The following is a 27,053-nucleotide window of genomic DNA, read 5'->3' as shown; positions in this document are numbered from 1 at the left end:
CCAGAGAGTTCAAATCTGTTAGCAGAAAATACAAAGCTTGAGTCAGTCCAGATTACCTTTAATCCATGCAAAAAATCTCACTGTGAAATACTGAGCATCTGTAACATTTTTAATGAGAGAAAATGGGATAACTTGGTCTGTCATTGAAATTAGATGGAAAAGTAAAATACATGTTTGCTTTCGATGCAATGAAAAAACATTTCACTTCAAGCTTCTTTACTGAAATATTCCAATACTGTACAGACATAAAAACTTCGGACTAAATAAGGTTTAATCTTTATTAAAGCTTTATCTTTATTTCAGTTTTTAAATGAAATAATCTCGTAGAAATAAAGCTATGAAAAAAATTATATTTAGCAAACGTTTTCAGAGAAATAGGAATAGCATTTGGTATTATCTGTAGATAAAAATGAATGCTGAGTTTAAAAGTAGCCTTTGAAGAAAGAAAAGAAAGAATGAGAATGATGATTTAGGCTTTTCTATTACACTGTTTTAAATTGATTTATGAAAAAATGGGCAAGAGAAATTAGTAAACCTTTTTTTCCTAAAAAAGAGATTTTCTTTTAAAAGTATGTCTTGAAACAGCAGGATATTACACAAACTGATCATCAGACTCACGCTTAACATTATAGCCTGGTAAATATGATTTTGCCATTGCTAATAAAGACCTACATGTCTCTTAGTGACTTGATGCTTGCAAGGTCTTAGGACTTGTTTGGGCTAGTTTTGGACCTGAGAAAGTTAAACTTGTTTAGATGTGATAGCGATTGTCTATCAGACAAGTAACCCTTGCCTGAATTTGTTTTAGTTTAGGTTTAATCTACAGCAATAAAAAACAGAGATTCTGTGTGATTGTAACTAAGATTATAGAAGACAAGGTGGTGGGGAAGGGTGCAGATAGATGGCAGGAGGTACCAGACAGCAAACACTAATCACAGTGGTCACACCACAGTCATTACAGGAGGGCAGCCTTGTGAATTAGCTGCAACTGGTTTTAGAGAAAAGGAGATCAGAAAACAGATTAACTGGGAAACAGTGAAAATAGACAGCATGTAGGTGCCAGTGTTAAGAAAAAATAATAATAAAAAAAAAATTAAAAAGTAGAGTTGAGACTGAGAAGAAAGAAAATCAATCCAGGAATATCATATTTATCCCTTAGACGTCAGGATGCTGCTAGCTCTTGGTAAAACATCCCTCCTGATCTTCCTGGGGAAGGCTGAAGCATCAGCCTTGGGACCCAGAGCAATGTTGGAAGGCAAGCATGACTTCAGCCAAATTGAAGGGTATGATGTTAGGAAATTTTGGAATAACATTTTATGGTGTATTACTAATGATACCTTTCTGGTTTAATTTGGATTTTAAGTATTAGAAACATTATAACTGTTTTAATGATAACTCTGCATTCTATCTTGATTACGCTGCTAGGATTGTAGTTACACTAACATAATATCTCAGCTCCACATAATAGTTTTATTCATTTTTTCCCCTGCCCTGTTTGGAAATGGGGAGATCATTGTGCTGATGTGATTTCTGTTCCTGTTCCTGCTACATGTTGGTGTGACTTTTTTGTACAAATTGTATGAATATATGAAGATTTTCAGTGTAACAGTATCAAGATGGACTTGATATTGAATATATAAGATTGCTGAAAACTACTTTTGGAAAGTTACACGGGCTGTGAAACTGACAGAGAAACATGAGAAATATATACACTAAAAAGATCTCAAAAAAGAGAGAATTTAGCTTCCACCATTTTCCAATGAAGTAGTAGGAGACATAACTGGAAAATTATGTCCAACCTCAATCACTTGGTGATTCTGTAATATGCATAAACATCGAAGTGATAATCAGATCATGTTCATTAAAAGAAACAATGATGGAAATTCTTTATCACTGTTAATTGTGTATTTCTAGAGACAAAGACCAGTGGATATGTGATTGACAGGGCAAACTGTTCTTATATAAAATACCTGAAATAATATAACACAACAGCCACAATTTACCTATTTTATAACAGAGCTGATGACTGAGCTTGGCCCACAGTATCTCAAAACCAGTAAACAATGACACATATTGACTCACTCTATCTAAAAACATTATATTTATATTGCTCTTCTACAAGACCTGCCAAATGGACTGAACTGTAGTTCAGAACTGCAAACATATACTGATGCTTCAGTAAATCAGTGAATCATTTAACTGGAAATGCCTCAGGGACTACAGGTAAACTGAGTTTGATTTAACATTATAACCAGTGAAAAAAGGGGGAAACAGCAAATTAAATGAAAAATAAATAAATAGATAAATAAATAAATAAGAATTGAAACCTGTGCTTACATTCAGCTTATTTCAGTTTGAAACCACGAAGGGAAAACAAACGAGTACAAGAAGCTTTCCTCTACCTCATCATATTACGCAAAGATCACATGTGGTCATAATCTTTGCACTTCTACGGCCAATTCAGAAATTTCTGAAGTTAGGTGGAGTCCCTGCAGCGGACAGAGCCAGTCTCTGCAGAATAATGAGGCTACAAAGGCACTAGCTACCCAGTCCCAGGCTTCTGTGTCGAGATCTTCCTCAGATTTCTCTGTACGGTCCTAGAATGTTGCTTTTGGACATACCTGAAAAATGTCTTATTTTCCTAGTAAATGCATATACTTCTCTGAAAATCTGTTTTTCATTAGAAAGCATGTTATGAATCTCTTAGTTGTCCTTTGTAAGACAATGCAGCAGGTAAAGGTTATTCTGAATTTTATCCAAGCTCAACTAAGAAAAATCATTATGATGTCACTCAACAGTGTTGAATAAGCAAGTAAAAAGGCTCTATATATTTTCATTTTATTTAAGTGAATACTTTTCAGGCATCACTTGAATCTCTGAAGTATTCTAGGACATACCGGAAAAGACTCTATACTCAATCAATTGCAAACACAAAAACATTGCCTGTGTTCTACCTTGTTCTACCTCTCATGATTTCTAACTTTTCAGTGGATTTCTGTCTTTTGGGTTCTGCACTCCTTTTGAGCTAACTTTGTGCTACACTGTTCCTGTTAAAAAGCTTGGGAAATTTTGCAATAATTTAAGAGGTTATTTTAAATTTCTGTAGAGTATCCCCAACCAGCAACAATGGAAGAGTCATTTTCATCCCAAGATTGGGGGCTATGACCAGGGGTTCTGCTCACAGCTTAGCCACAAATCTGTTGAGAAATACTGTGCTCCTTTGCAGTACTTTTCTTCCCCTACAGTCCCTCCAAGAGAAATGTCTTCCCTTATTTTGTGATACATGACATTGGACTTATCACAAAACTTTACACTTAGGAGACTTAAAACATATGTTCAGCTGGTGCAAATAAATTAAACTAAATCTGGGAAGTTTTGAGATTTTACATGAACTTAAAATTTAGTTGAAAATTAAACTTTAAGATGCCCACTACAGCTAAAGTCAGAAAGTGAGTCCATTGTGAGGCGAGTTCAGAATCAAAGACACCTAGGCCTGACATCAGTGTAGTTTGCAAGGATACCCTGCAGACACAAATATTCTCAGTGTGATAGCGACACATCAGTCAACTGAAATGGTAAGAAATCAAATAACAAACTACAGAGTTTTTCAGCTCCAACTGCTCAGCAGCTGCCTTAATGAAACCTCCAACTTGCAGTTCTCTTCAGAATGCAGAGAAATAACTAACTAACTAAATAATAAATAAATAATAAAAAATAAAAGGTAAAAAATAAAAAATAAAGAATAAAAAATAAAAGAGAGAGAGTATTTCACATAAATTTCCCAATTGAGTTGATATTACACTTGGGAAATAATATATATTAACATTATGTTACGAATATTGAATGTTTATAGCAACATGGTATATGCAGGAATGATATACAGGAAAATAATGCCTTTCAAGAATATTATTAAGGCTTTACCTAGGGACTCGGCACTTTTGAAAGATACTATAAAACTATAACTTCACATACAAGGACATGATCCCTGCCCCAAGCAACAGTTTACATTGAAAGAGAATTGATATGCAAAATGTGAGTGGAGGTAGAAAAAATCAGCATTAAACAAAAGATGAGCTAGTTGTGGGTGCTGTTATTCTAGTTCTTGAGAGGTCCTTACTGTCCCTTCTTTTTATCCTTAAACCATAAATATTGTTGGATAACTTTGTGCAGCAATGTGAAGTCCTGAGAAGAAAGCCTTAAAGAGAGGGTAGCATTAGTCTTCTGTATGGATTGCTATCTAATGAATCAAGATTAAGCTGGAAGAAGATGCTAAGATTTTTATCTGAAAGGCAATGGGTAGATAAGAAAGGAGTTTGGAGCCAAAATAGAAAGTTAGCATATTAAAGAAAGTAAATGCTCAGACAGAAACAGAGTAAAGAAAGTTCTTGAAAATTCACTTGACTTTGTTCTGCTGAAACAAAATGAAACAACTGTAGGATTCACAGTGGCTGTAGGACAGAAATAAGCTGGTTAAAATAATGCATAAGAAAATGTGCCTGGTGTCAGTGAAAGTTAGAGCCAGAAAGGTAATGAAAATAAAAAGGTCTTGAGACCTGGTAATGAGGGTTAGACTGTTTGGCTCACAGTACAGAAAGAAAATGATGAAGGCTAGTAATAGGGAACAAATGTGCAGCTAGCACTCGTTACATGGTAGAAGGCATAGAGGAACTGTCAGCCCTTGTTTAGATCCAGTAACAAGAACTACATTGTTGACAATGGCAAAGAATTAATGTAGAATGAAAAGTATAGTTTCAAACTAGAAATAGATTAGGAAAGATATGGTCAGCTCATGGACTTCATTGAATGGAATAGGAAAATTCATCCTACCAACGATGCATCCCATGCTTGCAGCATTCAAGTTATTGTTCACCTTAGTTCTTAATCCATTTGTAGTATTATAGCATTCATTCAAAGGTGTATTTTCAAAAGTTTTGTTCACTTCTTCATTTCTCTGAAAACTTAGATAGAAACTTTGTTTATCAGTAAAAGAAAATAACATAAATGTGTTTTGTGATCTAATGTATTAAATCAGATGGCAAACTGTTAATCTTTCTTCTTTCATTGCTTTTTTACACTTGAAATCTACTTTAGGTTTTTAGAATTAATAACTTTAATAATTCAACGCCATTCACATAATATGTCAATGAATTCAAATATATATTTTGTCATCAGCTGGGGTAGGGGTTAAATTAGAGACCTAGTCTAAGTAATTAAATTAGTTCTCTACATCAGGAAGAAATTCCTCCAAACAAATATTTATCCACCATTAAAAAAGTGGTTGCGAACCAGTTATTTTAACAAAGGGCATATTATCAACTGTGCAAGTCTTCATAATTAGGAGACTACAATGCTTCTTTTTTAGAAACAATTGCCAAATTCAACAAAAAAAAAAGGAAGAGTTTAAATATTTCTCAGCCAAAAAAATCTTTATGAAAAAGTTCGTGACTAAGATCATTCCAAAATATACATCTCAGGTAGCAAAGATAAGACGTTAGAGAAGGTAAACACTATGAAAAAGAAGCATGAAGATGTTCATTCACCCACAATGAAGCTTGAAGAATGAATCTCTGAAGGCAATATTTCTCATGTCACTGAAAAACAGAATAAGCGAGGTCATGTTTTTCTCCAGTCTGTGGTCTGTAGCTCAAGAAGAAAGTCTCCTGCAGGAAATAATTGCAGCTGAATCACCAGTTTACCAAGCTGTTACCATCTTGACAGTGTTAATAATAAATTCCAAAATTTCTTATTCTTTCAAAGCACAAATTTGTATACATTAGTTGTTCTGTAAATTCCTGTTTTATGGGCTAGTTGTCTACCCATACTCTATACCTTTTGAAATACATATTTTTTAATAAATTTTGTCTGGATATAAACAATTTTTTTTTACTACCACTATTCAGCAAATGTAACTTTACCTGTTTTAGCAGGGCAACCATTTTAGAGTACTTAATGCCATGAGTGATATTATAAAAAAATCCTTGGAATTTAAGAGTGTAGGAGTAAACTTTTCTCTATAATCCATTAACTTTTAGTGAGAATTTAGAAAACTCATTTAATAATGATATATTACTCTGGATGTGGGTGTGAGTACATATGACAACTTGGAATTGGGGGGATTCAGATGTGCAATTCTACATGAAGAAAAGGAAAAACTGCTATGACGAATCACAGCGCGTTATGTCAGAGTGCTTTGAAGGCTTGATAAGTTGTTTTGTTCCTTATAGGCTTCAGCTCACTAATGACTGTGTTCCATAGATTACAGAAAGAGTAGTTCTACTTGTAGGGTTAAGATTTTGTGTCAGTTAATACTGTGTTAGGCTTTTTTGGAAGACGTATTCCCTGAATTTTCTCTTGAACTGAAATTTTCTAATAAATACAGGAGTGAAGATATTTGATGTCATAATTTCTATGGTAGCTCTAAAACTCCTAAGAATTTTTCTACAGAAGGGAAGAAAGTGATCATTTTCATATTACTGAAATGTGGTTGAGGTTGCTGCTTATCTTAGCACATAATATGTGCCCCACTTTGGAACATGATTACCTCATGAATAATGTTCAGATACCTTGGGATGTGTCACCAGAACAAAAATGCTAGTTCATTTGTCCAGCTGATGTAGCTTAGATGGGGTAAAAATGCAGGATGTTTGATGCTGGTGAAATTAAAGTCCTATAATTTCAAATGAGAGCTATGTAATGACATATTACTTGAACAATTGATCTGAAAAACAGTAACAGGAAGGTTCACACCTGAGCCTTCACCACATTAGCCAATTGATGCACCCTTTCTTCTCATGACTATATTAAACAAAAGAGAGAAAAAAAAAAGTATTTCTGTAAATAAAGCAACAACATTTAAATCCTGTCAGCTTGTAATATTGCACAATACAACTTTGGGGAAGATAAAATTCCCAGTGGTATTGAACGTAGTAATACCATATTCAAATTAGCTAGACATAATTCTTACACGGATTAATAGGTAGGTAGGTAGATGAATAGATTTACTTTAGCTCAAGTTTGCTGTCATTTCAAAAGATAAAAGAGTCAAACTGACTTGAGCAAATACTTACAGCTATTTTGGAGTTACATAGGCTTTTTTTTCTTTTCTCTTTTTTAAGTAAAAGTGCTTTAATGATTGGCTTTCCCCTCATGTTTGAATTAATCAGTATACAATTGAGCCTATTCATGCAGATGAAGCTTGTGAAAGCTTCATAGTTACTAGGTGGATGAAAGTAGTATTTTCATGTTTTAATATTTATAAGTACTAAATGCACTACCAAGAAGACAAATTATAATACCCGATGAAAATACCTGATTTACATTCTATCGTATATTTCACAATACCTTCGTGCTGTCTATTTTGAAGATGTTATTGTTGTTGCGAGAGTATCTAAGAACTAAGTTCAAAACTTGGCACTCCATTAGACTGCGTATTGTGTATTTCTGTCACTCAGAGTTGCAATTTAGCACCTAATTTCTGCATTTATGTTATGTGACTGATAACAAAAAACAAGATAAGAAAAGGTAAATTTTCTTCACTGTAATCACAATTTGTAGACTTATATCTATTTTTCTAATGTTTTGTTATACCCTGAAAGGGAAATCTAGTAAAGCCAAGCCTTAAAATTTGTTCCTAAAGTGAGCAAGGAGCATTACCCTATGTTCATCCAATTTCTTAGCAGAACCAGAGCTAAGTGACTTTTAGTAATAAATAATCTATAAGAGCCCTGAGACATTGAAAAAGATTTGTCTTTCTCAATTTATGTCTCAGTTGACAAAAATCCCAGAATGTCCCACATTGAATATCCCTCCACATTGAATATCTCACCAGAATATCCCTCTTGCCCAGGGAAAATACAGAGCGCCACACAGGGAAACACTCCCAATGATCTTCCCATGTCAAAGGATTCTTCTGGCTGCTGATGTGGTTTTCAGTCCATGTTGCAAAAGTGCAAGCACTACTATTAATAGGAATGTATATAGAGTTGATAATGAATCGTTTTAAAAAAAAAAAATCTCTAATAACTACAGATAACATATTACGTAGCAAAGTCACAGCCTAAAAACACCATGCTTGTCATACTTTCTTTACAGAGGCATAATTTCTAAGCATGTAAATAGTGTCTCTTAAAACAGCATATAAGTATTTTGAGGGACGGCTTGACAATGAGGCAACGGGCTGAGTATTAAATGATTTTTGGTGCTATCAGGTTGGATAGTTGCATCTAAAAGAACAGGCCTGAGTGATGATTGCATTGCCTGAAAAACACAACTGAGATTCAAGCAAGATGAAGTGAATTGCCCATAACACTTCTACTAAAAGAAGCCAGCCAGGCATCTTGTAAAAAGATATCCGATGCTCCAGACTTACAAGAAGAACCACAACAACAAAGTTATCTTCTGCTGACCTTTCCTCCATAGAAGCATTAAAATTGCCACACTGCACAGGAAAGGAATCCAAAATTTCCTGGTTCTGATCTTCGTTCTCTCTCTAACATTGTCTCTTCATTCTCTCTCCTCATTTTCTCTCTGTTACCACTACAATACATCTACTTTTGTTGTTAGTATGTATATATATATATATATATATATATGGTATTAGAGGCAGCTTCTGAATTCATTCAGAGCCAAACCATTAATTTACAGTAACCCCTGAGCAGCCTTAGGACAAAAGAGGCTTACTACCATGCGATGTACTGAAATGTCTTTTTTTTTTTTTTATCTTCCTTGATTCTGTATCTCTACTTCTGCAGAAATCAGGCCTTAAACAGGTGTTTTCTTCAGAGTAAGAAAATGTAAATTGCCCATAAATTGCCATATTAATTAGCCTGGACAAATAAAGAAAGCGGAGTGGTGAAAGATGGTCCATCTTTAATCCTTTAATTTACAGCTAAATCCCTGATTTCCAGTTCAAGCAAAAAAATGCAAGAAACAGATGGCATAATCAGCAATAATATGGAGTATTAGTTGCAGCAAAGGAGCTAGGCAGTCTTAATCTTCATGGTCAGTGTTGTGTTCTGTGTTCTAGTTGTGTTCTCAGTGAATGAGTAGTATCTCCAAGCTACTGACGTGAAATTTGCTTTGCTTCCACATGCCATTATTTATGTATTGGCTGTATCATATACGTATAAAAATGTTTCTTTTCTCATGAGCAGAGAGAGAAGTAGGCACTGGTAAGGGGAACCTGGAGCAAAATATAGAGAAGAGAAAAAGAAGAGAGAAAAATAATTAGCAGAACGTTTGGAGCTAAACAGAGTGCTGGAATGATAAATTCATTGGAGAAGGGCTAGGCTTGATCATCTCAAGGTGAATGCACATTCACTCAATGTCAGCAGTCAACAGCAGAAGCTCTGGGAGAGCTTTGCGCCAAGGCAATACAAACTGAATAAAGGAATGGAAACTGTATCTGAGATTTAATCCGTGGCATAACAGTAAAAATGAGCTTGCTTCCCACGTCTGTTTCTGTTCTGTTATTTAGAAATATTGCTACAGTATTTCTAAATATATATAAATAAATAAATAAAATTTGAATGGAATGTGATTCACTTGGAAACTTCCGTATGCTTGTTGCAGATATTCATGAAATCAAAATATGCATCAACTAAAACATAGGAGTTAGTAAAATTGGCTATGTATTTATTTCAATTGTATCATATAATTAAAATAGCAAGATGCTGTTTGGAGAAAATCACTAACGTAAATCCCAGAAAGGCTAGAAATACTTTGCTTGGCTGATACTCCAAATATACTTACAGATGTACTTCACGACCCTGAAAACAAACAACTGCATTTGAACAGTTTCATTACATGACAGATAGATAACGGGATCTTTCCTTGAACAGATAAACTTTATAAAATTTATTCTTGAGGTGATCACAGTAAAAATTAAAAGCATCTTTAGAACTCATAAAATAACATCTCATGGAAATTGGCTTGCCTGAGACAAAATCCTGTGGGATCCAACAAATTCTTGTTTATTTGTTTTACAGAAAATGATGTCTTATCACATTTTCAGCAGTTTTCATTTAATTTTGTGAAGAGCCTCCCAGCCACAAGCTGTGAGGTAGTATACTCAGATAATTAGAGAAGCACTTTTACATCCATTTGATTTAAATGAAGTGACAGAAACTCTTTAAGATTGATGTGTTTGTCAACAAAAACAAATGAAGTGGGAAAGAGAGAGAGAGAGAGAGAGAGAGAGAGAATCTTGGCGGGGCTCAAGTGAAAACATGATTTGAGAGTACCTGTAGGATAATATTTCACTGTACATGTTAGGTTGCAAAGACTTGTTAAGTCTACATTTGCCCAGAGCAGAAGTGCCCAACACCCTCAAGAACAAGCTGGAGATACAGAATTAGCACTGCACAGTACTGCCATCACGGCAGGGATAACATTAGTAGGTCCTGCTGTTCACACAGAAATAACTTGGCCAGGCTGTAAAGCTTTGTTCTCCCATATTCCAGCATGCATTTCCATGTTTGTGTTCCAATGAGATTAATCAAATTATCACAATTCCATTATTTTTCTGAAAAAGAAAAAAAAAAAAAAAACAGATTTTTCAGCTTTTGCTTTTTCTCCATTGCTGTACTTGCACTTATTTTTGCCAGCAGCTGTACATCTGCAATTGTTATTGATGTTAATGCTGGACGTCTGCAACATAAATGAGAAAGAGTTTCTCAGAAGACCTAAGACGCCTTTGTGAAATACTAATCCACTATATTTTATACCTGTTTCATTTAAACTTGCTGGAAGGATAAATATTGCCCAGAGACATAGCCTGGTTTCTTCTCCTGCTAGTACAGCATTTCTAGCTATATCTTTGAAAAATATTCACAGAGAAGATTAATAGAATTTCCTGCCAGTCCTAGCTAAAGAAAGTATACCCCAAAATATATTGCATCCAAGATGCTGATTTCCATTTCTGTCACAGCAAAAGTACAGAATAGATCTGGATTTCCAGGGGATTTTTTCTTTTTTCTCTTTTTTTTTTATTTTTATTTTATTTTTATTTTTTTAATAATGACAGATTTCCTCTTCTGTGTGTGAAATTAGTTCAGCTGTAGATGTCATTTTAGTGGAAGTCCTGCAGAGAGTGTTAATGTGATGTTAAATCACAGAGAATCTTTGTATGGAAAGGATGTGTTCATTTTATGTTGCTGAGCAGAACAGAAGTTTTTGATGAACGTTTGATTCAATATTAATAAGAGCAGTCTGTGTCTTTGTCCCTTGAAGAGTAAGAAACTGGTCTTATTGTTGTACTGTGTGAAAAATTTTACTCATACCAATACCCTACACTCAAGATTTCTGATTGAGTAAGGCATTGTTCCTTTGAATAGGGCCAATCAGTTTTGCTGTTAAAGCTATATGAATGTACCTCAGGGGGAAACTACCCTCTGTAGACTCAATTTGTACCTGACATGTTCTCTCGTTCTGTGAGATAATTTAATTATTCCGTAGAAAGGATTCCTTTAATGGGTACAAGCAGCTGCTCTATTAAACATATAACAATTCTAGTGTAACTATAAATCAGAGACTTTAAAGCATAAGTAAGCACTGTGTTCTTAAACAATAATATTTGAAATAATAAATATATAGATCAAAGAGAGAGCATAGACACTAATGGAAAATAATTTTCCTTTTTAAAAAAATAATTCCATGCTTGCAATTTTTAACAAAATTAAAAGCTTTTTTTGTTTCACAACACCACTCCTGAATATTTTTAGTTAACATTTTCATATTTATTATTTAGTTAATTTATTAAATATAGCTCCGAAATTGTTTTCCTATGGAATAAAAACACTACATCTGCAGATGAACCTCCCTAATTTCTACGGAAAGTAGGGTCTTTCTTCTTTTTTTTGGGGGGGGGGAGGATGGGGAGAGGAAGGTGGGGGGGCAATATGCATACTGGGAAGGCTTTTCACTCCATTTTTTGTTCACATTTTAAATAAGCAACTTTGGCATCATTTTATTCCCACTTACAAAGAAATTAACTTCTTATTGTGTTCTTACATATATTTCCTGCACATAAAGATAATACCTTTTCCCACCATACAGATAACCTCTGTCATATCACCTTACCCTCTTAACATGAAATGTCATTTACTATGACATTTATAATATCAGCATTTCATTTCTCTGTCACTTCCAGTAAGTGCACGCAAACAGGGACAGCATCATAGCAGAGGGAGTCATAACAGGAACCTTGGTACTGAGATAAAGAATAAGTAACTTTAACTAGAAAAAATGCACGTTAGCTATTCTAATTAGCAACCAGCTAAAATTAACTAGAATAAAACGAATCCAGTGGAGTCCCTGGGGAGAGGTAGGACACAACAGCCCATCTGCCTCCTATTTCATCCCAAACCCCTGGCCCTTCCTCGTAGCCATATAGGGGGCCCACTCACCTCCTCGCACAGCACTGGCTCTGGTGCTGAGTGCGAGTTTTCTCAGTAGAGTCAGCCCCATAATGTGGCATAAATATATGCATTTTTAATCATCAAGTTTGTCTTCTGACAGCATGGTTAGCTGAAGCACTTTGGCACAGCAGAGGAGCGTCAGGACCAGTAGAAGGCATAAGGAGGCACTGAGGCCAGATGAGGGATTAATTAGCTCAGACTGCCAGGTATTATTTCACCGCTAAGTGCACTGCCTGCAGAACACACTCATACAGAGTTACCATCATTTCAGATGAATCATTCCCTGAAAATGAGCCACTGATAATCTGCTATGAACATGGAAAGTAAGTGCATTGTTAAGGGTACTGCTCTGGCTTCTGGCTGAGAAAACCTAAGCTTAATCCTTACATCTTCTCTCTCTGCCTCTGCTCTGTCTTAGGTCCTCCTGATGAGATCGATGACAGCAATGTTAAGGTTGGTATCAATGAAATATGAATGGAATGAGTGGCATATAGGCACCAAAATTAATAGCAGAAAAAAAGAAATACAAAACAACACTGTGAGGATGATACAGATCCTCGGGCCCAGAGCGTTAGTACCAGCAGCAAACTGAGGGCCTATCTTTTCTTGACAGCCCATATGGCTTCACTCTGACAAGACCCTGTTACAAACTACCCTTAGTGGAAGACCCTAAGGCCAGCAGCAGGAGGGTGGCAGCAAGTTTGCAGCATGTCACACACCCTTCTTTTCCCTGTGCAATAGGAAAAGCAGCTGTGAGCTTACACTTGAAACTCACATTCCAAACAAGGAAACTAAAGAGGAAATGGGTAGTAACATAGCTTCAGATTTTTGGAAACCAAGACAAGCAATATTCTGAAGCAAAAGACCACCCTATAATAGCTAATGATTTCTGCAGGGTATATATAATAAATAAATAAATAATAATAATAATAATAAATCTGTTCAAAAACTAGCTTGTCATCACCAATCAAAAGGAGCCCAAGGAACATAGTGAGGATTTAACAGCCAGTATCCCATCTTCCACAACTGATCCAGGCCAGAGTGCTTCAACACAAATGTCTTGGGCCATGCAAGTATGCAGGTGCAAGGGTGTGCAGGTTCAAAATTGTCATGGAGAGTTTATATATTCTGGCAATCCCCTTCTACAAGGTCTCACACCAAATCTTATTATATTAAAATCCCCAAAGATCCCAATTTCACAAAGAGGTAGGGAAGGTTCAGTGTGTTGAAAATGCTCTTGCTACACAGAGCCCTGCTATGGATTTACTGGTTGCCATGCCTAAGCTAGTCAATTTTAATTTCCAAAAGGATTGCTACAAGCAATATCTAACTCTGATATAATTGAGAAGACTCAGATGGCCTTAAAGGCTTTTGTGAAAAAAAGTTAGTAAATGAAATATGTCTTCAGTTTGGTTACGTATAAAACCCAGAAGTGTTACTCTATTTTTAGCAACACCCACCAATTCACTCACATTGTTGGAACTACATTGCTTCACTAGACTTTGCTCAAGCCATTTCTTCTGTTAATACTAGTACAACAGGCTCTTCATGTCACAAATGCCAACATAAGTTATCTCAGGAATAATAGCAGGGGGGTCCAATTCTCAGCTGTTGAGCCAGCAAGACTGGAAGTGTTAGACTAAGTCACGCATAGAATGCTGAGGGTCTGTGCGTGCAGCACATTGACACGGCCAGCACTGAAAGCAGAAGATGTGTGCTGTCCTTTCCAAGGGATGGTTGAAAGGCAACCCAGCCAAAGTGATTGCAACAGGAGACAGGAAGGGACCCTGTCTGTGTACTCACCATAGCTGGGCTTCAGCTCCATTAGGCAGACTTCAGTTGCAGAGTCAGACATTTCAGTTTCAGCATTTGCAACACCAGTATTCATATAAGTGTCTCCATTTTCACTACAGTCAGTGGCTAGCCTAGTGTATCCTAGCATGCTGTTCAGCAGTCCACTGGCAGCTATGTTTGTTACTGTGAGCTAAATACCTCTTTAGGTCCCATTGTGAGGACTTAAGAGCCTTAGGGCAGGACCTAGCTGCCTCAACATGGGTGCTTGTACCGTCAGGTATGCTTATCATCCATGTAGAACTGATGGATGTGACACAGGGCCTGCAGCATTCTGCTTTCTCCTGGACTCATAATGGGGGACTTGAAATAATGCTTTACACCACCACCTGGAGTAACACTAGGCACCTTTGTTTAGGTGATTGTTTCCCTTTTTCCCTTTCCCAAGCCTGAGATTGATCCTGATTCTTACCATACCTGCTCTATCTTATATTTCAAGGGCTATTCTGAAAAGAGATACCAGTGGAATGAATAGTTTGTAGAGTTAGGATACATGCTACTGGTTCATAACTATTGATTGCTCACTAGGAACATCTTCAAAACAGTAAGGCACAGCAGCCAGTGTCGAACATGTTTTCCCTCTCTCTTACAGCTACCTCTGCCTGGTAAGAGAATACTGAACAATGCCAAGTTGTCTTTCAGACTTGAAGCAGAGTAACAGGTCTCGAACTTCAAAAAACTGCCTAGTCAGTTGACAGCTTCTGCCTCCTTAAGCCAGGAACAGCTGGAGAATGACAACCAGCAAGACCTTGCAATAAAGCAGTGATATCAAAGCTCAGCTTTTTTCCTAGGGGAAGGAAAAAGGCATCTAGGGACTTGGGCTAGCAGTTAATTTATTCTATCCCTCTTTTTTTTTTTTTTTTTCCACCTGATGGGTCAAATGGATAACATTCTTATGTAAAACAAAAGCCAAAACAATGCATTATAAATCATACTGAAAGTTCTTGCTTAGTTAGTAATTTCTGGCCAGGCAGTTGACATTGCAATAATTCCACAAGCATTTAATCATCAATTTGGATGGAATTAACAATATATTTAGAAATGATTGTAAGGTTTTCAGGATCAAGACCCAATGCAATTAGATTCAGCACTGCCTTGTGTAACTTCTGCCTGACACAGCCTTCAGTGCAGTGATAATAACTTATAGCAGGCATCTTCAGCAACCAGTGGAGCAGGATTTAGCAGTTCAGCTAACCAGCAGTAAAGTTCACAGGAAATGACAGGGATTAATTGGCACAACAAAGCTAGATATTTTTCAGGTGGGATATATGAGAGCTGCTTCCACATATCAACAGCAGTTTGACAACCAGTGGTGCTTCCCAGGGAAAATTATTCCCCAATTCAGTCATAGCATATTTGGAAAAGGGAGATGGATATTTGCTGGATTCCCTTCTGTTTTTCTTCAGCTTCTTTAGTTCTTTCTGTTTTTATTTACTTATATTTTTCTTCATTTTTCTCTGGAACAAAGATCAGACCTCTGTGCCACTATAAAGTAATAGACAGAGCCTGAAATGTCTTTTTTTTTTTTCCTTATCTCTAATTCTGATGTTACCATAAATTGCCCCAATAGATCACTACATTGTTTAGGAGTTCATAAACCCTGATCTTAATATTTAATCTAGTTTTCATCCATTGCAGTTTAACATTAAACACTCACTTCTGCTGCTTAATTGAGTCACAATGGGAGATAATGGATTTCTGTCTTGGATATGACAACTGTGGACAAGCATCTCTTCTTTATGATTATGTTGCTAGTTAGAAAACCTTCATATTTTTTAACATTTTCTTATAAATTATGGCTTTTAAGTGTTTCAAGGGGCTTGATGCTTTCCTATGAATTTTGAATCATTAATTAGTTTACCTTGAAACGTAGATTAAAAAAATGAATAATGGACTTTTTCTGGTGCCAAAACTATACGAACCCTAGCAAATTTCCCAATAATGATTTTACATTTTATAAACAGTGAAAAAAAAAAAAGTGAAGGCTTTTATACAGGGCAGAATATAATGTACCCTGGCAAATTTAGCAATCATTACCATCTAAAGAAATATTTTAGCATCATACTGCATTAACAGGCAGAAGATGAAACAATATTCCTTTTCTCTTTACCCTGATATACACTTATGACACATACAAGTCCATTGACAAACTCTGAAATTAGTAGGCTCAAATTAATCCTTTGCAACATCAAGTAGCAGATAAATGATATGCCATCTGTCATTCTTTCAGAGGTTCTTTTTAGAGTATCATTGTTCAGGAATGAATCATAGAATGAATCATAGAATGGCTTGGGTTGCAAGGATCATCTAGTTTCAACGCCCCTGCCATAGGCAGCGATGCCACCAACTAGATGAGGTTGCCCAGAGCCTCATCTAACCTGGTCTTGAACACCTCCAGGGACGGGGCATCCACAGCTTCTCTGGGCAACCTGTTCCAGTGCCTCACCATTATCTGAGTATCGAATTTCCTTCTAACCTCTAATCTAAATTTCCCCTTTTTTAGTTTAAAACCATTCCCCCTTGTCCTATCATTATCTACCCGAGTAAAGAGTCTCTCTCCATCATCTTTATAAGACCCTTTTAATTACTGAAAGGCTGTGATAAGGTCACACTGGAGTCTTCTCTTCTCCAGGCTGAACAGCCCCAGCTCTCTCAGCCTTTCTTCATAGGAGAGGTGCTCCAGCCCTCTGATCATCTTTGTGGCTCTCCTTCAGACCTGCTCTAACAGCTCCACCTCCTTCTTGCACTGGAAGCCCCATACCTGGATGCAGGACTCCAGGTGGGGCCTCGAAAGGGCACAGTAGAGGGGAACAATCACCTCCCTCGCCCTGCTGGCCACTCCTCTGTTGATGCAGCCCAGGATGCAGTTGGCCTTCTGGGCTGCAAGCACACACTGCTGGCTCATGTCAAGCTTTTCATCCACCAGAACCCCCAAGTCCTTCTCCACAGGGCTGCTCTCAGTGAGTTCTTCTCCCAGTCTGTACTCAAGGCCAGGAATGCCCTGGCCCAGGTGCAGTACCCTGCATTTAGACTTGTAACCCCAGTATTCTCTGAATGAGGTATTGTTTAGTCCTAGAGATTTCTGACTTCCCACTAGGTGGACTGAGCAAAGCTATATGGGAGCCAACACCACTTCACAGAGGAAAAAAAAAAACCACACAGAGAAAAACAAACTCCAAAATAACCTGATAGTTTTTGCCACTCAAAATAAGCTGCCTGGACAGAATGATGTCCATAATTAATGACAGGCCAATTTTATATTATGTCTTCAGCTAAACAAAATATGTACAAACATCACCGTAATTTCAGAGGAGCACACCTCCCATTTTCCATATCCCAGAATAATTATATGAATAGGTTTGCAGGAGTAACATGGCTAGAAACAGTGTGTGGTATCCAGAGTTACAGAATTATTATATGGCAAAAGAACTAGTCCCATACAAAAAATAGAATCAGTGAAAGGGTGCATTTACAGGGTGCTGCAACAGTCTCTCCAAAGCAAAATAGTTCATTGTCCTGTGTTTGCACTTATTTTTTTCTATTTTTTTCTTTTATGAAAGGAAAAAGTAGAGTTATTATAAAAAAAAAAAATTGTTCTGTTAGAACCCTAACCTGTCAAAACACAATTTCAACAGAGAATTTTCAACTCATGTTATTTTCCATATCACTCTGACTTTAATTGCAACAAAGGAAATTTAATTTACATATGAGGAAACACCTTCATCTTGCACTGGGGAAAAGCAACACTGAAAGGAAAGTTGGCACATATCCAGAAGCAAAGGTTTCTTATGAACCTCCTTAGAAGAGCACCTGTGTAAAACAAAATAGGTGCAAGTATTTCTGCCCTAAAGTCAGGGAATAGCCTAGCTTACCCCTATTTTCTGTAGTTTTATTGAGCTAATCAAACCAACTGCCAATGCAACTCAGAAGCCTTAATTCTAGCCTTAATACAGCAGACTTCACAAAAGATGGCTATGAAAGGCCTATGGCTATAAGAACTGTAAGAGACATATAATCTGTCACTCTCTTACAATACAGAATGAATGTAGTGTTAGGGCAAATTACAGAGGACTTATGCAAATGAAAAAGTCAGCAATTATCTAATTATATTAATTTGCTAGAGGATTGGTGTTCTCCATATTTAACTATTGTGACATTGCTTCAAAGAGCTTTTTTTCTTCTTTTGAACTATTTATATATGTTTACAAAGGCACTTTTTATGTATCACATCTAGACTACCAGATCTGAGAAAGGTCAGGAAAAAAAGGTGATTTTCATTATATTCCATGTACCTCTCAGGTATTCTGAACTGATTTACCATAATTACACTTAAAGGAAAAAAAAAAAAAAAAGACATTCTATAAACAAAGAAACAGCCTATGATTTTGATTAAAGGCAATCAATTCACCATAAGCTAATGACAGGTTTCAGCAGGTGAGAGAAGCAAACAGAAGAAGCAGTAGCTTTCTGTTTGTACATTCCACTTTGATTTCATTTGTGCTCCACAGCTGTAACTTCCATACCCTGATTTCAGCAGGATCCTACCCTGTGTATAATTGAATGTTTATAATGTATAAAACTAGAAAAGAGCAAGTCATTCCCCATCACTTAGAAACACGGATTTGTGTTGTTTGTTTTTTTAATTAAGCCTGGATATCTTTCTAAAATACAAGCTTTAACCTATCAAGGATAAACAGATCTTGTTTCAGGAATCATGGTGAATATGTCTGCACAACCTCTTGCAGACAGACTCAAGTCAGTTCTGCCTGTTCTTCCATTCAGCCAGATGTAAATCAACTGCAGACTGAGGCTATCAGCTTAAATCCAGCATCCAGCTAATACATCACTAGCTAATGCATCACTAATACATCACTTCCAACTGAGAACCAGTTCTGAATGCAGACAGAAGGTGAGCTTGTTTCTGCCTACGATCTTATCTCACGTACCAGCTACAGCCTCATACAGGAGGTTGGACCATTGTGGCTTTCAGATTCTGAAGAGAAAATGGGATAGGAGAAGGTAAAAGTGACACGAAACAAAAACTTGGACTGAAAGCTAAAAGGGTGGCAACAAAAGGAAAAATTTCATTCAGTGTCGTGTCTCCTCTGTCCATGTTGCAGATACTGTAGCATTGCACACATTTCTTCCCCACCCCGCAACAACAGAAGGCAATCAAAGCTTGTCTCTTTAATCAACACATAAATCTGTTTAGATATTATGGTTTGATTAAACAAATACTGCAATTCCATGACACAATCCAGCAGGGAATCTGACATCTGTAACAAAAATCTGGTTGGCAAAGAACAAGAGTGTAGTGGAGGAGAAAGAAAACTGGTATTATCAGTAACTGCTCCCCATGCAGTAATTGTTCACATTTACTACAGCTCAGAGAAATTCCCCAGCTCACCAGATCTGCATAAGAACAACTAGTGTGTGAAATGTAAATCTCTTCCCTTTCTGAATCTTCCAGAGTTTACACATACAGTCTTCCATTAATGGTACTGTCACTCTGTGTCAAAGCAATTAATAGAGCAATCAAGCCCAAGAAACGCAGGAGGTAGTTTATGTCAGCAGAAATGTTTAAAAATCTCATTTCACACACCAAATGCTACATAAATGCATCTGAGTCTGTGAGAGGATAAAGTTATTGAACTTTACTATTTATTTCAGTTGCAATCCAGTCTTGCCACTGTGCACAAGTGCTACCAAAATGCTTGAGAAAAAATTTAGACACAAACTAAGTCAAAATAAATCATTTAATGTAATAAAATAGTACACAACTGTTCATCAAAGTATCAACTCAGAAGTAAAAATTATTACACATTTGCAGGCTAGTACCTTGGGGAACTGTGGTTTTTGCAAAAGCAGACATCAACAGAACATTAAAAAAAAATCCCTCAGAAATCCACCGTCAAAAGTCTTTTTGCAGACAGTTAAGAATAATAGTAAAAACTCGCCCAACTTCATAAATGGGCATTGAAAATATCTAGAATAATTTTAAAGTAAATATTAATATTATTTGACAGCCTGAACCTTAAATAGAGACTTAGGGAATGATCAGAATAGTAATAAGCTTTTTCTTAACAATAATTTAAGTGAAATTTGTAAAACTGACTATAGTGGTAGAAGTAGTCAACTGAAATGTATTTATTTCACGTAAAGAGCCCAGTGCTGCAAACACTGTTCATGTAAACTAAACTTTTTCCCATACTTGAGGGGGAGGAAAAAAAAATCAGAATTGCTATACCAATGGAATTGCCCTGAGAAACCCAGAAGATTCATCCCAGCATGTGGTCATTACAAACTGTACCTGTAAAGTATCTGTTTTTCTATATCCTATTAAAAAGCTCTCAGAAGGTTTGGAAAACAAATTTTTAAAATACTGTGCAACTGTAGGTGGTTCCTAGAGGTGACTGCTGCAGAGCAATACCTGCTAGATTTGCATGTTGCATAAGCAGTAGGTCTTGGAGAAATGCCCATTGCAAAAATGCCTGCAGAACACTCTGACTCTGGACTCTTCTCTGTGCTGAGTGGGATGAACACAGGTTCATATTCCCATTGAAATCAGTAGCTAAATACACTTATGAATATGGTGTTTATGGTTAACAGTGGTTGGAAGAATAGCTAGTAATTAATCTGGGTTGCAGTGGCCATGCATCCTGGCACCCTGCACAATACAGGCCATAGACCCGCTATGCATTAGTTGTCCCAAGTCCAATATTTGTGCTCAAACAAGAATTTTTGTTTTCAAATCCACTGTCCATATTTTTATCTTTAAAATAAATAAATAAATAAATAGGGTCTGAATATGTCCATCTTCAACTTTCAACATTTGTACCTTGGTGAGACGTTTAAAACCCTCTATTTTGAAGCTCCTAGTTGGATTTTCCTATAGGCTGTGTTCAGATCACTCCTTAACTGTCTGTCTTGTAGTCAGAGTGAATGAACTAGCATCTGGTGTTACATTGTGCTAATAGGCTCAACTCTTTGTAGGTAAGGTAAAGTTAAAAAATATTTTGCACATAACTTTACAAGTTGCATATTTCAACATATACTTGACACATAAAACGGATTAGAAAGCAATGCCCATGTGTAGCATTGTGGATTGAATTTCAAAAATATTTGCAAAGCATTGGTGTATTCAGGCTTCTTGAGCAAGCTCTCCACCAGTGCTGGTGGGTATCTAATCCAAGGACAGTATGTGTTCTGCTTTTGAACAAGAACCTAACTGTTCCTGGAGGACAGTCTGCAGGTGTGACATGACTTATCTCCCTGTTTTTCAGTATAGTACTTGTAATGCCTTAGAGTTTGCATGCCCTTTACAATGCTGCTATTAAAAAGTAAGTTTATAAATAGAAAAGAAAATGGCATAATGTATAGAAATCCTTTTTTTTTTCTTAAGACCCTTCATTCTGTTAACATAATGAATGGCTATTTCACTTCTTTTTTTCTAGCTATTTCTTTCTGAGCTTCCTGTATTTCCCCATTTAACACAGAAGCCTCTTAGTGGGAAAATATAATAGTTCCCTTGAATCCAGTTGTTAGCAAGTACCACTATTACACACAGATGTTTTTTTTTGTAGCTGTGCATAAGCATTTTCAGGAGCATGGATATCTCAAAGATAGTAAAATGCAGTCACTCTTCTTTTTACTATATCATTATCCTAAAAGGTGATAATTAAAGTGATTTCAAAGTTCAGATTTAAATAACATTTTTATTAATTATGGACTGCTTATAATTGCCATATTTTGAAATATCTCATTAGCCTTATATTACATAAGCAAATTATTATGACTGCATTATCATTAATAACTAAATAGAAGTAATTTTCATAGTCTATACACTGAATATATCAAACTGTAGAAATCTTTTTTTTTCTTTTACTTTCTGAACTATTCCATCTTTTCAGGCTTAAGGTAATTACGCCCCTTCTTTCAGAATAAAAAGCCAGCTATTTTGAGCTCTGTTTAGAGCAAAAATAGCTGGTAAGTGACCCTGAACTATATAACAGAATAAGATGAAAAGTTAAAGCACACAAAGCTTGCTGAATAAAAACATTTTCTGATTAAAATGGGGAAGGAGGTAGCCTTCTTTAATTGTAATACATAACATTAGAGATGAAGAATTACAGTCAATGTGCAAGAATTCTGTATTAGCTCTCCAGATCAATGTGATCAATACAGATGTTTTCACTCTTTCATTTATGATTAGGAGTATATCAAACTGTTTCTAATTTAGCTTTTGCTTATAATACCAGTAGGAAAAATCTTTTCTCGGCTGATTTCTAAAAGATGTGTTCAATTCAACAACTTTAAGATCACAGACAAAACTGTGCCAATGTTTCCCTACCATAATTGGTGTCTGTGGCATACCCATCTCATAGACACATCCTTGTTCCTACTGCCTACAAATCGTATCGCAATGAACAAACCAAGGAGAAAGCCCAAAGAGCTCTTATGTTTCTTTAGGGTGATTCAGTTGCACTGCCCATTGCTGGAAAAGAGAGGGAGGACGAGAATGGTCTGGTGTCCCTTTTGGATCAGGAACTGCCCCAAAATGTGGATGCGTGTCTTGTCTGTTAGGGAATGGGTATGAGAGAATCTCTCTTGGAGCAAGGTGTCTCCAAAACCATGCTTCTTGATTCATGGAAAATTCAGGTAGTTTGGGGTACAAAAAAGAAATTAAATAAATTCCATTTCCAGAGCAGTTATTTCTGGGAGAACTGTGAGGTATCTGCATGTAAGGAGTTTGACTGGAGCAGGCTTCAGCAAAAGTTTTTCAGGGCAGTTTTTCTTTCTCACCCTGCCTTACAATCTGCCTAGAACCCCAACAAGCAAGTTAACAGAAGTTGTACAGACTGCTGTGGCCCTATGCAATGGCAGCCTTGATCAAGAATCATTCCTTGAGACATCCTCACCAACTGCAGCGATCATTCCTTTTACAGGATCCTCATCATCCTCTGTAGTTTATAGATAAATAAATACCTGTAAAAATTATGATTTTTTTTCATTTGCTACCCATAAATTGTTTTAGTATTGATGACTCATTACATGTAACTGAGGGAGATTAAAAACCAAGAATCACCGCGTTTCCAATCTTTGGTTTCTTTGTTGCTTTTTAGTTACATTTGGAATGGAGTTCCAAGGGCTGACGAGACACCATAAACAACAATATTCATTAAACCTCAACAATCTTGCATTTAAATGGAAGCAGCCCCTTGAGCAACAAAAAACACCAATGCCACCAAATCACATCAAAGTATCTGCTAGTTACAAGACCACTGCATACGAAGGTGAGACCCTTGACAAAAAATACACAGCAAGGAGGTCATTTGGCAAGAAAGAGACAAATCCAAAAGCAATCAGCTTTTTGCAAGAACGAGTGGGAGAATTAGAGATGAAAGGAAGGAAGGAAGGAAGGAAGGAAGGAAAAGAAAGAGTGCACAGAGATACAAAGATCCCGCATTCCATAACTGGGTGTGACAGAAATTCAAAGACTACTCGAGTGGTAGGTGTGGAAGAGGCCAGAATATATTGCCCACATTACTGAGTGTCTAAAAGAGATCTATGCATCAGTATACAAACAAGGATATTTATATTAGAAACTATTTATAGACTCTATATTTGTTTAAGCTTCAGTTTTCTTTATTCCTGGATGTTTAAAAAGTACAAAATTCCTGGAGGTTCAAACAGCTATAAATATGAAACCCTTGCAAATGTTATGCTGAAGTTACAGAAGGTATTCAGAAATACAGAAGGTATTCCAAAACTCAGCAGAAATCCCAAATAAGAGGAAAGGCCTAACCTATGAGCTCTCAGAAAAATAATAATAATAATAATAAATAATATATATATACACATTTTATATAGATAGATAAATAGATAAAAATAAAAAGGAACCCCAATGCATTGTAACCTGTTAAAAATAATAATAATCTCATTGTCGAGCAGAGGAAGAGAATTTACCCAAGCTGAGACATCATCCAAAAGGAAAAAAAATGGCTATATTTTTCAATGTTATTATCCTTGTCTTCCTTCCCCACCAACATCCAGCTTGTCCTTCACAAGTGAAAAGAAGATCCATATTCTACACAATAAAAGCAGTTTGTCTTTCTCACAGGAATAACTCCCACAGGTGATAAACCTGCAGAACTCATGGTAAAAGAAAGCACTGAAGACTAGAAGATTATATGAACACCAAGGAAGACCAGACAACTCCATTAAAAAAAAGAAAAAAAAAAAAAGGTCCTCTACTGAAGCTTACAAAATACCCAGAAGCGAAATCCTGTGAACTGAAACAATTGGAGTATTGCTCTTGGGGCATCCCCCAGCGTTTACTGCTACGAACAAAATATTTCACCAGCTGGACCTTTGGTTTGACCCGAGCTCACTGTGCCTATGTCCTTACATGCCCTCAAGGAGCTTGGTGCCACCTCTGAGGTGATTGGTCTCTGCCAGCCGATAGCCACCGCCAGAAAAACCTGTGGTTGGTACTGAAAACTCCTATTTCATCATTATCCTCCCGTCCCCTTCCCGCTGTGCTCCCTGTTGTAGTCTTTGACGGGGAAGCAGCCCAATAAGCTCCAGAAGCTGGTGTGGTCTCATGCAAGCCCTTTTTAAATGAGCAACAGCAGGTTGCAGCAAAGCAGCCTTAAGGCTCAGGTGCCTGTGCAAGCCCAGTTTCCAGCACAATCCTGTGCAGCCTTTGCTGTTCATAGCAGCTGTGCTAATATTGATAGTCTAAAACTAGCCCTGAGGGGGATCTATTTCACTGTTAATGGGCCCTAAAAAGGGCTAAAAAGCTGCTGTGTGATTCACCCTTTTGCACAACTCAAAAAAAAAAATGAGTTAAGACCATTTTTTTTTTACCTCAAAGGCACTCTGCAGATAAACACATTGAAGATGACGGTGTGCAGGCACTGCAGCAGTAGATGCCAAGCTGATGTCTGCTTCTTCATTTGCTTTACATTGTCTTCTTCTATCACCTTCTTATCTTGAAGCTTTGTGCTACAAACCCATTCATTACTGGATTTGTTTTGATATGTGAACACATTACAGAAATTAAACTATCTATACGAAATAGTAAAAGTCAAGCTTCCACAAGATCCACTGCTTCCACCTCCTGCCAAGACAACCACCCTCTGGCTTTGGACATAAATTGAGTTTTTTTTTTTAAAGGCGGGGGGGAGGGGGTGGGGGGAGAGTAACTCCCTTCTTCTTTCTTTTATTGCTTACTGAGTCCAAATGACACTTGCAAAGATTAGTATGGATGCAAAAAAAAAAAAAAAAAATCAATTTACTGATGCAAAGACTTTCAAGTTTTTGCTCCAAGACTTAATTCTTATGCATGGCTGAGAATGACAAATAAATACAAATAAATATAAGAATCTTTTCAATTATACATAACAGATAACCACACATTGCTTATGGGAAATGTGCTTAGTTGGAATAATAGACAGGTAGGTAAGGTACGAACTAGATTGAGAGCAAAGTGTGAGTCGTTGTTGATTTTCTGTCACACTAAACTAATAAAGTATTCAATAAAAGCATACTATAGATTAATTAATAGTCAAAGGAAAAAAATAAAAATGCCTCAAGAAATGCTCTTTTCCTTCAGTTTCTATCCTGAACTTAAACCAAAATCTCAATATTAATGTCTTAAAAGAGAAAAAGCAATAGACAAATATGTTATGATAGTTATCTCTGTTGGGTTTTTTTGTTTGTTTTTTTTTGGGTTTTTTTGCACATCAAATATGGTAAGTCATAGAATCATAGAATATCCCGAGTTGGAAGGGACCCATAAGGATCATCAAGTCCAACTCCTGCAGTATGTTACTTCAGATAGCAATCTTTCCACACTAAACTGAATAAGAAAGGTATGTAAAACAGCACCTAAAAAATTGCCTGTCTTTAACATTTCAGGGAATCTTCCCCTACTTACACAGGCACTGTATTAGAGGCATTTTAACACTGAGATGTTCATACTGCAAATTTCAGTCTTCCTCTCTCCAGTACAGTACCTCCCATTCAGCTTAACTCTATTGTCAAAGCTTCCAGCATAAAGATAAATCAGCATTTTAAATAACAAATGGTAATATAGGTGGTCAGGTTAATTCCAGCTACAAACCAGGTATTGTAGGGTTGCTGTTTCAGCCTGACATGAAGTCTTCACATACACCATTACCAGCACTCTTCACAAAAGGAAAAGGAAGTAGGAAAAATGAAAGAAGAACTTCAACTGGCATTATCAAAGGATTACACTCTTCCCCCTTCCCGCCTCCTTCTCAGTACCAGCAAAAGACAGGCTGCTGCTCTTGCCCCAACATGGTCCCACTGAGGGCCCTGGGGCTCCGGTTTTTCTGAGAAAGAAGAAAAGTGAAACAGCTGAAACAACATCTCAATCTCTGATTCATCAGGTAGAGTTTTCAATAAACTGACTAATGATTTTACTGTGTAAAGTCTTTTAGTAATACTTATCCCTGTCATTACACATATTCATCTGCATGTTTTCATTTCCTAGCTTAGAGACACTCAGTAGAATATTCCCTTACATGAAACATATTTTTGTTAACCTTAGTGTGATGCATGTTTTACAATTAAGCAATAAAATACAGCTTTTCATCAGACAACAAAAGATGTTTTCAATAATGGAAAATTGTATGGAAACCATTTATCAAATGCCTCCTCTAGGTTTTCTTTGGCTACAATTTCCTCCAGAAGTTCCATAAAGGGAGAAAGCAGGGAAAGCAAACAGTAATTAGGAGAGAAAAAAGGTAGGGTGAGCCT

The 27,053-nt window shown here is 36.6% G+C and overlaps 1 long non-coding RNA gene across 1 annotated transcript; it reads right to left on the bottom strand.

Annotated features, from left to right (window-relative positions):
* Positions 1-7,128: 7,128 nt before the first annotated feature.
* LOC310893559 lies at positions 7,129-26,961 on the bottom strand. The gene is made up of 3 exons (XR_014579089.1): positions 26,395-26,961; positions 25,137-25,274; positions 7,129-9,181 (listed from the first exon to the last, which is right to left on the bottom strand). It is a non-coding gene; the product is annotated as an uncharacterized lncRNA (long non-coding RNA).
* Between the last annotated feature and the right edge of the window lie 92 nt (positions 26,962-27,053).

Source organism: Anser anser (genome assembly GCF_964211835.1).
Source record: "Anser anser genome assembly, chromosome: 2".
Classification (NCBI taxonomy): domain Eukaryota; kingdom Metazoa; phylum Chordata; class Aves; order Anseriformes; family Anatidae; genus Anser; species Anser anser.
The sequence above is the reverse complement of the archived record's forward strand: the minus strand, read 5'-3'. Positions and strand labels throughout refer to the sequence as shown.